A 13578-nucleotide genomic window follows, 5' to 3' on the forward strand; every position below is an offset into this window, starting at 1 on the left:
GGGACATCTTCTGGATATATGCCCAGGAGAGGTATTGCTGGATCCTCCGGTAGTACTATGTCCAATTTTCTGAGGAACCGCCAGACTGATTTCCAGAGTGGTTGTACAAGCTTGCAATCCCACCAACAATGGAGGAGTGTTCCTCTTTCTCCAGTAAATGATTTCACCTCTTTTTAAAAAACCGTTTACACTTTTAAAAAAATGGGATGAGGTGAGATTCCCTCACCTTTTAAAAATGTTTCTAGAGCTACTAAAAAAAAACCTCGCATTTGCAAAATAGTTGATAAAAATATTCCTCTGGCCGGGCGCGGTGGCGCACGCCTTTAATCCCAGTACTCGGGAGGCAGAGGCAGGCGGATTTCTGAGTTCCTGGCTGTCCTGTAGGACAGCCAAGGCTATACAGAGAAACCTTGTCTCGAAAAAAAACAAAACAAAACAAAACAAAACAACAAAAAAAATATTCCTCTGGACTGTACAAGAAGGGAGGCAGGACCACTGACAGGCGTGATGGATGCTTAGTTGGACTTGGCTTCTTTCTCTTCGTCAGAGGCTGGACTCTGGTTTTCCGTCTCTCCACTTTCTGCAGGCAGCTCTGTGGTTTACTGGTCAGCCACTTCCGCCTGTTTGCCCTTCGCTCCCCTCTTCCCTTTTATCTGCACTTCTTTGGCTGATGTTTTACCCTTTCCTGCAGCCTTTTTTTGGCTTCTCATCCACCTGGGCAGGGGCAGGCTTGGCGGACAGCCTCGCAGAGCAGCGCTTGGGCTCTGCCTTCGCTGCAGTGTGCTAACCTTATTCTTGGGCTTCATGGTGGCGTGGGGTGGGAGATGCATGTGTCTGCACTGCCTAGCCGCCACCACACGAACTGCTCCGATTTTGTATTTTTAAAATTAACTTCTTCTATTTATGTTAAATAATTTTTATTAATTTTTTTCATATAATAAATTTTGTTCATGTTTCCCCACCCCAAATCCCCCCAGATCCTCCCCACCTCCCTATACATCCAACTTTATATTCTTTTTCCAAATGGAAAAAACAATCAAAACAAACAAAACCCCCAAAAGACATAAAATGCCAAAACATAACAAACAGCCCACAAAATAAACCTATGTGGCCAACCACTCCTGGGCACCGGCCTGTCCTAGAGTGTGGTATGTATCCAGAGACACTCTATTAGAGAAAACTGATCTTTCCTTTGCTCCAGGTATCAATTGTTAGTATCTCGGTTAGAGGCAGGGCTTTGTGTGCACAGCCCTTTCTCAATGCTGGGATGTTGTCTGATTTGAGTCTCTGCAGTTCTTGAGTGTGCTGTTACAGTCTCTGTGAGTTCATATGTGTATCAGTCCTGTTGTGTCTGGAAGATGCTGTTTTCTTGGAGTCATATTCCACCTCTGGCTTGTACAGTCTTTCTACCTCCTCTTCCTCATAGATCCCTGAGCCTTGAGTGGAGATGTTTTATAAAGATATCCCATTTAGGACTGAGTGCTCCAAAGTCTCTCACCTTCTGCACATTGTCTAGTTGTGAGTCTCTATGTTAATTCCATCTACAGCACAAAGATGCTTCTCTACTGAGGGTTGAGTAGGGCCCTGATCTATGGATGTCAGTATGTCAAGAGGACTCATTTTATTGCTATTCTCTTAGCAGAATATAATAATATATCATTACTGCTAACTGATCTAGTCTTAGGCTCTTAGCCACTAGAGCAGTATAGATACAAGTTCCATTTCATGGAGTGGTAAATTCAGTTTTAAAAGTGGTTGGTTGCTCCCGTAGCATTTGTACCGTGATTGCACCAGTATGTCTTGCAGTCAGATCACTGTGTAGGTCCAGGGTTTATGACTGGGTGATATTGATGATGAGCTGAAACGGAAACGTAAGTGTTCTCAGGAAAGTCAGTTGTGTTGGATGGTGCTTTGCTGGGGCAGACACAGGAAGGAACATTTCATTGAAATTGGACACAGTGAAAGACTAAGGCAGACTTGTGAAGGAACATTTCACTGAGGCAGACACAGGAGAAAGGATGTTTTGCTAGAGCAAGCGTGAGAAAGGACATGTGATGAAGGATTCTTCATTAACAACATACATGTATTTGGTCTGCCTTTCATGCATTGTTGAGCTCCATTTGTTGGGATGCCACAGAGAGAAATGCACCAACAAGTGGTATGCTGTGGTCTCCCCCACCTGCTTGAACCTGCTTGCTCAAGGGTGGAGCTTCCTGCTCATTCGTCCTGCCATGCCTACTGCTGAACCCTGCCGCTTTGTTGCATGGAGGCACACACGTGTTCGTCCTGCTACTGGACCCCGAGATTGTTTGGCGGGAAATCGGGTTCCCTCCCCCTTCCTTTATAACTGAGTGTCTGGAAATAGTAAAATTGAGCTTTGATCAGAATCTTGTCTTAGCTTCATTCCCTTCTCTTGCCGCCTAGCCCCTCTTCTCTTCCAGGTTTCCAAAATGCCTTTCCAGGCTAGAACCCAGGCTGTGATCTGCTGGCCGGACACAACAGTATGCTGCAGTTTCTGGCTGCTTTCTTGGGCTGATTGGCAGAGTGATGTCAGCTGAGACAGACACACGTGCTGAGGCAAGACACATGCTTAGGCAAGACCCATAGAGAACACATTTGGCGAAGTTATAAAAAGGACTCAACGGACAGTGATGGAGGCTGAACTTGGCTTGCAAAATAGAACTAGCTGTGCAACTTTTGTTGGTCTTGCATCTTCGATGATCTTTGCTTTGCCGAGAGAAGCACAGACAAGAACTTCTCCTGATGTTCCTGTTCCTCTCTCCTGTTGACTTGACCGAGGCTGAGGCCTGGCTGTCTCTGCTAGGTAGTGCCATTACTGCTGATTCCTGCTTGCTATCGCAACTCTACCAAACTGGACTGCTGGTGTATCCATGAAGTGTTTGCTAGTGGATCAAGCTGCCACTTCTGACCTGTGAACTGATGCCTATTTCCAGACAACACAGATGAAAGTTACTCCAAAGAACGATTTCTAAATATTTCCCCTGTATCCTTTCTTTCCCACTACCTCTGGTGGGTGGTGGTCTAAAAGGGAGGTTAAAGCATTTAAGAACCATCATTAAAAATAGGTTTTGAAGAAAATCAAAGTTATAATTACCTCTTCCCTCCAGTAGCCTGCAAAATACCTTCTAACACTATGAATACTAGTAATTAGGGTTGAAGCTTCTAATTAGAAACCAATTCAGTTTCTCCCAGTTCAATATCATAAGTAAGCAGTGTCTTCTGAAGTAGGATCTTGTTGTGAAGGGTAACCAATAGACTTAGCAACAGCCTACGATATTGGTGGAGGGGTCTATGGAACTCATTTGGCCAATTACTACCCACTTCTGGTACTGAAGTCATAAGATGTCTAGTTGTTGAATTGTCTCACTCATGATGGTGACTCCATTTAAATTCCTTTCCTACATGTATATGCTTTAGGAAGCGTCTACATAGTACATATTTCCATATGGTCTTTCAAAAGTGTTCCTTGTCCTTCTATATCCCTCTGATACTCTCTGCCTTCTCCTCTCCTTCCACAAATGTTCCTCTTATTCTAGTATTTTATTTATTTTTATTTATTTATTTATTTTTGGTTTTCAGAGACAGAGTTTCCATACTGACTGTACCAGTTTGCACCGCCACCAGCAGAAGATGAGTGCTCCCCTTTCTCAGCATCCTCACTAGTAGGAGCTGTCACTTGCTTTATTAACCCTTAGCCATTCTGACTCCTGTAAGATGAAATATCAAAGTGGTTTTTAACCTGTTTTTAGACTGAGGCTGTGTTTCTCAGCTATCATGTGTCATCCTTTGAGAACTTTTTAGTTCTGCAGGGTTTTTTTATTTCTTTTTAATTGGATGTGTCCTTGATATCCACTTTTTATTTCTTTATGTATTCTATACAAAGACCTTCTATCAGATGTATATGTGGTATAGATTTTTCCATTAAGTGGCCTGTTACTTTTCTTAAATGACAGTGTCCCTTTCTGTACAGAAGCTTTTTAGCTTCTCGAGGTGCCATATAATAAATAATATTTTTTGGTCTTAAGGCCTATGATAAAAAGTCCTTTGCTGTGCCAATAAGTTCAAACTTACTTAATCTCTACTTTCTCTTCTATCAGATTCAGGGTATCTGATCTAATGTTGAAGCTCTTGATGCATCTGGAGTTGAGTTTTGTGCAGGGTGATAGATACGGATCTATTTTCATTCACCTACATTCAGACCTCCAGTTAGACCAGCACAATTTGTTGAACATTCTGTTTTCTCCAGTGTGCTTTTTGGTTCTGTTCTGTTCTGTTCTGTTCTGTCAAAAATCAGGTGTCAGTATGTATGTGGAATTATGCCTGAATCTATCTCACTGATCAACATACCTGTTTTCATGCCTATACCAGGCTGGTTTTCCTCGTTTACATTTCCAATGCTATCCAAAAAGGCCCCAATACACTCCCCCCCACTCCCCTACCCACCCACTCCCACATTTTGGCCCTGGCATTCCCCTGTACTGGGGCACACAAAGTTTGCAAGTCCCATGGGCCTCTCTTTCCAGTGATGACCTACTAGGCCATCTTTTGATACATATGCAGCTAGAGTCAAGAGCTCTGGGGTACTGGTTCATTCATAATGTTGTTCCACCCACAGGGTTGCAGTTCCCTTCAGCTCCTTGGGTACTTTCTCTAGCTCCTCCATTGGGGGCCCTGTGATCCATTCAATAGCTGACTGTGAGCATCCACTTCTGTGTTTGCTAGGCCCCAGCATTGTCTAGAAAGAGACAGCTATATCTGGGTCCTTTCAGCAAAATCTTGCTAGTGTATGCAATGGTGTCAGCGTTTGGAAGCTGATTATGGGATGGATCCCTGGATACGGCAGTCTCTAGATGGTCCATCCTTTCATCACAGCTCCGAACTTTATCTCTGTAACTCTTTCCATGGGTGTTTTGTTCCCAATTCTAAGAAGGGGCACAGTGTCCACACTTTGGTCTTCGTTCTTCTTGAGTTTCATGCGATTAACAAATTGTATCTTATATCTTGGGTATCCTAAGTTTTTGGCTAATATCCACTTATCAGTGAGTACCAGGCTGTTTTTAATACTATAATTTTCCACACAAGTTGAAAATTTGGATGGCGATGCCTCCAGCAGTTCTTTTAGCTGTCTGGGGACTTTTGTGTTTATATTTGAAGGTAAAGATTGAGTTTTAAACTTCTGTGAAGAGTTGTGTTAGAATTTTAGGGATTCTATTGAATCTGTAGGTTGCTTTTGGTAAGGTGGCCATTTTCACTATGTTAATCTTCTGTGATCCACGAGCAGGAGAGATCTTTTCAACTTCTGGTGTCTACATAAGTTTTTGACTTACTTGATTAGAGTCACCCCAAGATTTTAAGGGTCTCTTATGCATAAAATGATACCATCTGCTTAATTAAGATACTTCGACTTTCCCTGTTCCTTTTGTATCCCTGATTTCCACCTTTCTTTCTTTCTTTCTTTCTTTCTTCCTTTCTTTCTTTCTTTCTTTCTTTCTTTCTTTCTTTCTTTCTTTCTTTCTTTCTTTCTCTCTCTCTCTCTCTTTGTTTTTTGGGTTTCTCGAAACAGGGTTTCTCTATATAACCCTGGCTGTCCTGGAACTCACTTTGTAGACCAGGCTGGCCTCGAACTCAGAAATCCACCTGCCTCTGCCTCCTGAGTGCTGGGAATAAAGGCGTGCACCACCACACCCAGCTTGATTTCCACTTTTCTGATTGTTCTAGCTAAGACTTCAAGTACCATATCGAATACATGGACATCTTGTTTTGTTCCTGATTTTAGTGGAAATGCTTTTAGTTTCTGTTTAGATTGATGCTGGCTGTGGACTTGTAGTAAATTGTCTTTGTTGTGTTAAGGTATGCCCCTTGTATTCCTAATTGTTCCACAACTTTTATCATGTAGACTTTTTGATGTATTACTAAATCCAGTATGCAAATATTTGACTCAGAATATTTGTCTCTATATTCATCATTTTTGTTGTTGTTGTTGTTGGGGGCTTTGTATGGTTTGGGAGTTAGGACAATAATGATTTCATAAAAATTATTAGAACTATCTTATGTTGCACAGGTTTGGCTAATCTTTGTGTTTTCACTTCATTCAATTCTAAAAAGTTTTTGATTTCCTTCTTGATTTCTGTCTTGACCCAATTTTCATTCAGTAGTCAGTTGTTGACTTTCCGTAAGTTTGTAAACTTCCCGTTGTCAGGATCCACCTTTAATCTGTCAGATTAAAGTCAGATAGGATTGCAGGTTGTTATTTCCATTTTCTTATATCTGCTGAGGCTTGCTTTGTGTCCAAGTCTGAGGTCAGTTTTGGAGAAAGCTCCATGAGCTGCTAACAAGAAAGTGTATCCCTAGTGTTTTTGGTGGAGTGTTCTGTAGTGTGGTCCATTTCATTTACAATGTTACTGAACCTCAGCATTCCTATTTAGTTTTTGTCTGGATCCTGTCTGTTGGTGAGAGTGCGGTACTGAAGTCCCTGAGGGTCATATGTGGTTTTTCTTGTTGTGTCATTTCTTTTATAAACTTAGCTGCCCTTGTGTTTGGTGTATAAATGTTTAGAATTGTAATACTTTTTGGTGAATTATTTTTTCTTTGCTGAGCATGTAGTATCTTTTCTTATCTCCTCTGATTAGCTTTGTTTTTAAAGTCTGTTCCATCAAATGTTAAAATAGCTACACCTGCTTGCTTCTTAGGTCCCTATTTCCCTTGGTATACAATATTTCATCCTTTTACCTTTTGTCCTTGATGGTGAGGTGTGTTTCTAGGATGCAGCAGAAAAAAATGGATCCTGTTTTTATAATGAAGGCTGTCTGTGTCTATTTACTGGAAAATGGAGATCATTAATATTGAAGGCAGTGTTTTTGTTGTAGTGGCATTGGGTTTTCCCTCTCTTTTTTGATTTCCTGTGCTGTGATCCTTTGTGTCTTCTTGGGTGTGGTTAACCTCTTCAGACTGAAGTTTTCCTTTAAGTGCCTTCTTTAATCCTGGATTAGTAGATAGGAAATGCCCAAATTTGGCTTTATTGTATAATAATTTTCTTTCTCCTTTTTAATTAGTATTTTTCTGGGCATAGTAGTCTATGCTGGCATCTATGATCTCTTATAACTGGTAGAACATCTATACAGACCCTTCTGTCTTTCAGAGTCTAGGTGTTATTCTAATGGGCTTACTTTATATATGGCTTGAGCTTTTTCGCTTATAGCTTTTAATGTCCTTTCTTTGTTTTGTACACTTAGTGTTTTAATTAGTGTATTCTGTGAGGGATTTCTTTTCTGATCCTGTCTTTGTGGTATTCTATATGCTTCATGTACCTTGATAGGCATCTCTTTCTTAAGAAGATGGAAGTTATTTTATATTATTTTGCTAAAAAAAAATTTCTGTATCCATTCCTGGGTTTCTTCTCTTTCCTCTTTACCTATTATTCATAGGTGTGCTCTTTTCATAGTGTCCTAGATATCCTGGATGGTTTGTACCTGAATGTGTGATGTGTGTGTGTGTGTGTGTGTGTGTGTGTGTGTATGTTAGCATGCATGTGTGTTTCAAGACAGGGTTTCTCTGTGTAGCTCTGGCTGTCCTGCATTAATGCTGTAGACAAGGCCATCCTTGAATTCACAAATATCTACATGCCTCTGCCTCCTGAGTACTGAGATTAAAGGTGTGTCACCATTGCCCAATATGCCTGAATTTTTTTTTTTTTTAGATGTAACATTTTTAATGTTAGTGATGGAAATTTACCTCTGGGGTTTTTGTTTGGCATCCTGACTTTTTCATTTCTAGCTTAATTTCAGTTTGGGTCTTCCTTGGTGACTTTATGTTTATTATTGTTGTTAAATTCTTTCATGTCTTGGAATGTTTTCATTATTTAATTCAACCATGTTTCATGCTTTTTATTAAGGAATTTATTCATATCCTCCTTAAGGTCCTTGAACATATTCATAATGGCTACTTTGAAGTCCTTGTCTTGTACTTCAGCTGCAATTGTTTTTTTCAAGGCCTATTGCAATATTGCTGTTGGCTTCTACAGGAGGTATATTGCCTTGGCTGTTCATGTTTGAGTTTTTGCCCTGGAGTCTAAGCATCTAAAGTTATGACATTTGAATTGAGTAGACATATGTTCTTGCCTTTGTTGGATAAGTGTTCCCCTCTTTGACTGCTGTCGTCCACTCTCATTCCTAGTCAAGTGTGGTGGCTGTGGGGTTCTGAGTAGGGAGTGGTTTTGCTAGTCAGCAGATAACACAAAGGAACTGAAAGAAAGGCTAAAGTGGACAGCGAGAAAAATAAACTAGAGACCCTGGGTACACATCGAGAGTTGTAGTTCCTAGGTGATGAAACTGGGATGGGAGGAGGGGCTCCTGCCCACAGACTGCAGCAGGACTAAGTCTGAAGAGACTGAAGGACAAGAAGGACCATAAATATCACCAGTCTGAGTCCTAGCCAAAGAACATATTGATATCACCTGGACCTTTATACACATGTTGACATTTTCAGACTCCCAATGTAGTTTGTGCTTGAAAGTTATCCACACCCTGCTGTTTTGTGGAGTTGTTTTATGCTCACTGAATAAGTGTGCAGTGGTCAATGCAAGCTAACTGGCCCACGTGGAAGGTAGACCTTTTCCACTTGAACAGTGTATTCAAAGAGAAAGAGTCCCAGCTCCCAATGTTCCCCCAAACTCCTGCCCCAACCTGCATGCTGACAGAAGCAGGACACTATTTCCCTTCTAAGGGAGAGAGGGAGCCAGCAAGTTTCCTTTGAACTGGGTGTTTTGTTACATGCATGTAATCACAGCACTTGAGAGGCAAGGGCAGGAGGATTGCACATTTGAGTTCCATCTGGGCTCTGTTGTGAATCCTATGGGAAAAGGGGAGGGACAGGGCATGACCTAAGATGGAAACCATAGCAAATACTGAATTATAATGGGTAAAAGTGACTTTGAAGCCCCTGAGGAGGTAGTTTTAGTTGAGGCACTTGCAAAAGGCTCTATAAATGGAGGTGCCTGGGGCAGGAATCTACACTTGGGCATGAGTATGTGGCATGGTGAGAGGACAGAGTTCTTGACTGTGAGTCCATCAGGGACTGTGTGCACTAGCTGTGTACAAGTCTAGAGTGGAATGGGCACCTCTCCCTAAGAGTTCAGGTATTTCCTGAGGGCCAGGCATGTGGGGTTAAGCCTCTGCAATGGCCTGTGACTAGATCTAAAACTTTAACTATAGGGTTTATCCTAGAGCCAAGTCCTCAGCCATCGCCAAGTCCTCTCAACTAGTGCCTGATGGTACATCCTTGTAACAGGGCAAGACAGTGCAGAGCTTTTCCATCTCATATTCCTATTCCTGTGTAGGCCATAATCAGGTTTAACTAGAATTTGATCTCCTTGATGGACAGTCCTGTGGAAAATTGTCCAAACCTATTCTAGAAACCCAAGGTAGGGGGTGCCCTAGATAACTTACCTTAGTTTCTGTGAAACTGCCTGCTTGTGACTTCCCCCTCCAGAGAACCACTTGTCTTAGCCTCCGTCAAATTGTTTGCTTACATGAAGGACCCGTCCACCAAGCCTCAGAGCAAGATGCTAAGCCGTGGTTTCTGTCCTCAGAAACCCCATGTTCCTTCTAGACATTTGGGGCTACACCTAGGTTTCCCCGAATACCTGAGTGTAGTCTCAGACCGCTGGAGTAAAGACTTTCAATTGGCTGTAAACCATGTCCGAGTAGTCATCTCCAGTGGACTCCTTGTAAGACTCTTACCCAAATTCTCACTTTTAAACTACATAGGTCTATATATCTAAAATTCATTTTTGAGAGCAGGAAGATATAGCTCAGGTAAGGACATGTGTATTTATTCCAGATGACCGAGGTTTGGTTTACAGTGCTACCTGGTGGCTCACAAATCTAAGTACCTCCATTTCTGGGAATCCAGTGACGCCTCTTGGGACTTCCACGGGCTCCTTATCTGTGGTGCACCTATATACTCAGACATATAATACACATATTAAAAACAACAACATATGCCAGCTGGAGAGATGATGGCTCAGCTGTTAAGAGCACTGACTGCTCTTCCAGAGGTCCTGAGTTCAATTCCCAGCAACCACATGGTGACACACAACCATCTGTAATGGAAACTAATGCCCTCTTCTGGTGTGTCGGAAGACAGCTACAGTGTACTCATATAAATAAATCTTAAAAAAAAGAACTTTAAAAGCCATATTTCTTACAAATACCATCAGGTTGCAGTTTTATTCTGTCACAGTTTGTGTTTTAACCAGTATGCTTGGCGTACCTTTTGACTTTTTTTTTTTTTTTGCTGTTACAAGCTCTTGGGGGAAACAGAGCTTTATTTAAGCTCAGTTTCAGAACTTTTTACTCTGTTGCTGGCTCCATAGTTTTTAGGCTGTTGTTAAGCATTACTCCAGGATAGCAGGAGACTATGGCAGAGGTTGCTCCTTTGATGTCAGCCAGGAAGGAGATGGGGGGTGGGGGTGGGCAGAGACAGGGGTGGGGGGAGGGTGAAAGAGAGAGAGAGATCAGGAGCCCATGACAGACGCTGTTCCCTTGATGGCAGCCAGAATGGACAGACAGACAGATGGACAGATGGTCAGACAGAGGGAGGGAGAGGCAGACAGAGAGAAACAGAAAGTCAGAGGCAGAGGGAGACGTGTGTGGGTGGATGAAGATGCCTGCCTCAGACGCCTGGACAACTGGACAGGACTTGCACTAAACCTTACAAAATTAGCATATGAGAAACCACGTTGACAAAAAGGACTCTGGAAAGCCTTCCTACCCCACCAGGCCAGCTAAAACCAGCTGTGCCCTGCCAGAGGCTCACAGGCACTGCAGAACTTATGACAGTAACCTTTGACTCATATAAGACACAAGAACACAGCCCTGTGTGGAGGTTTAAGATGTTTTGAGGGGGGGCTGACGAGATGACTCAGTGGTTAAGAGCGCCGACTGCTCTTCCAAAGGTCCCGAGTTCAAATCACAGCAACCACATGGTGGCTCACAACCATCTGTAACAAAATCTAATGCCCTCTTCTGGAGTATCTGAGGACAGCTACAGTGTACTTACATATAATAAATAAATAAACCTTTTTTTTTAAAAAAAAAAAGATGTTTTGAAGGTGTGTACACATGAAATGGAATGTAGAGCTACATGGCACAGACACAGCACACACACACCCCACCATTATGCAGGCAAGACAAAAAGCCTGTACGGTGGACAGAGAAAACCCCAACTCCTTGTACAGTGGGAGCTTTGAGCTTCTAGACTTTGCCTCTTTGTTCCAGCTTGATACCTGACTTGGTGTGTGCTGTCCCTTGGCCAAACTGTCTCTGCTCCTATATGTTTCTGTCCAATAGTTGGGGGGACATGGGGACCTGGAATCCTGCTGCAGGTGCCCTCCTAACCCAGATATCATCCTTGAAAATCACAGCTCCAGTGACCTGCTTCTTCCCAATCACCCATTCAGCCGTAACTACTGGATTAAGTAGGTTAGAACCCGCTGGAACCATCCGCTTCCTCAGAGTGTGACACTGGACAGCAAATCTTCAACCCACAAGCTTAGGGGTACTTTGGTGGACATTTACATTTATTTATGTGAATGAAGATTCCTGAAAGGAAGGAAGCTGTGTCTGGTTGGGAACAAAACCTGGAAGGCGTCTGGGTCTGCCGAGACTGGTGCACTCATCGGAATTGTGGGAAGTGTGGAATTTTGCAGGTTCAGAGGCCAATTGCTTTATCTTGGGCTCATTTTAGCCTTCTGGAACAGCCATTTCTTGCCCCACTCTGTAACGGAACTAATACCTGGTCATAATAAATGTTAACATCTTAGAAGCGATTAACTTTGCAGAATACCGGTGTCCATCAATCCAAGAGCTAAGAATGTAGTCAGATAGCATCCTGGACCCCCATCTTGTACCCGCCTCTCTGCTGTTTTAAATTTGCCTTGATTTATGCCTTCCTTTGTTCTATAAAACTATAGTAACTCTGTGACACTGCTTCTATGTTGGAAAATGGCATTTGGTGTAAGTTAAGTCTGTGTTCCTGTTCCATGCTCACTCGAAATAGCTCCAGAATAGACCAGTTTGAAGTTCCTTTAAGATGAGAACTGTGGTTATGCCTCTCTTTGGACTTCATATCTATTTCCTCTCTTCCTTGCTCCTATTTTCCTTTCTGTCTTCTTCTGGATTATTAAGATTAGGTTAATTTTTATCTTTTTGTTTTAGCTCCTTTATAGACATAATAGCGCTAACTCATTTTCATATTTTATAAACATGACATATCTTCGCCTAAACTCGGGTAATGAAGTTTGACCCAAAGCAAACTTTGTAAAGTTATCTTAGTGTGATGTCTTGAGTGTGCTGTGCCACAAACCTAGATAGAAATGTTTGTTGTTTCTTCAATGTCAGGATTTATTGAATAACAATAAATTCATAAAGCTGAGCAATTTTAATAGCAGCAATTTGCTGCTACTTAATTCCACCTACCCTGGTAACCTCACCATGGTTTTTTTTTAATTGTTTATTTATTGTTGGGTTGTTTTTTTTAAGTCAGGGTCTTACCATGTGTGGGCTGCCTTGGAACTTGCTATGTAGATCAGGTTGACCTCAAACTCACAGAGATCCATTTGCCCTTGGCTCCTGACTGCTGCAACATCAAAGCTGTGTGCCACCCTGGCCTGCTGAGAACCGTGTTCTTGATCAATTAAAGGTTGCTAAATTTAACTGGTCTCAATTTTTCCTTCAGCACATCCTTCAGCATCCTATTAGGCCACTGCTCATTCACTTCAATTCATTCACTGCTCTGTCCCCTCAGCCACTATGCTACTGTTTTTATGTTTTTAAATGTAAGCTAACAATAACATTATAGTAGGCTTTTCCCTGTAGGAATAACGAGAATATTCCCATTAACATCTTGAAGCAGAGATAACAATGACCTGGTAACCACGGCAACAAAATAACCAATACATGGGTGATGGTGCATGCCTCAGGAGAATGGGGTTGGGGGCAGGGCTCCAGACCCTCACCTGGGATCATTTTCTTTTGATCCAACCAGCCAGCAAGCAAGTGACCTTGGCAGATGCTAGAGTGTACAGGAAGTGGATGGTTAACAAGGTCGGGGTGGGGTACTCTCTGTGATGAAGCCTTCAGGGATCATGAATCACTATGGGGTGGGGCTTTGTGGATGCAGCTGTGTGGAGTTCACCCATGCTCCTGCAAGTAGCCCTTCACTGTGTTCCTTCAAGGAAGCCCAGTAAACCCATCCACTCACCAAGCTGGACTTGGGAATGGTCCTTGCTTCAGTCCATCACTGATGTTCCATTACAGGGAGTAGACATTTGTTCACATCCGCCAGGGAAGTGTTAATAAAACAGATAACTACAGCGACACGCTGTTCGGCTGCTGTTACTCAACCAGCCAGTTATCTCTAGTTGCAGTAACTGTTTTGTAATAAATACAACATAAAATGCACTATTTTAATGCTTGTTCTATTTTTGTTTGTGGAGAGGGTCTCAGGATTAACCATTTGAAGTGTATAGCTCAATGGTCTCAGCTGCCTTTGTTCTAC

The 13578-nt window shown here is 42.3% G+C and overlaps 1 pseudogene; it reads right to left on the reverse strand.

Moving 5' to 3' along the window:
* Window positions 1-515: 515 nt before the first annotated feature.
* LOC147000395 (non-histone chromosomal protein HMG-14 pseudogene) lies at window positions 516-806 on the reverse strand (annotated as a pseudogene).
* Window positions 807-13578: the final 12772 nt, after the last annotated feature.

This window comes from Mus caroli, unplaced genomic scaffold (genome assembly GCF_978045245.1).
Source record: "Mus caroli unplaced genomic scaffold, Mus_caroli_1 scaffold_18, whole genome shotgun sequence".
NCBI classification, from domain to species: Eukaryota; Metazoa; Chordata; class Mammalia; order Rodentia; family Muridae; genus Mus; species Mus caroli.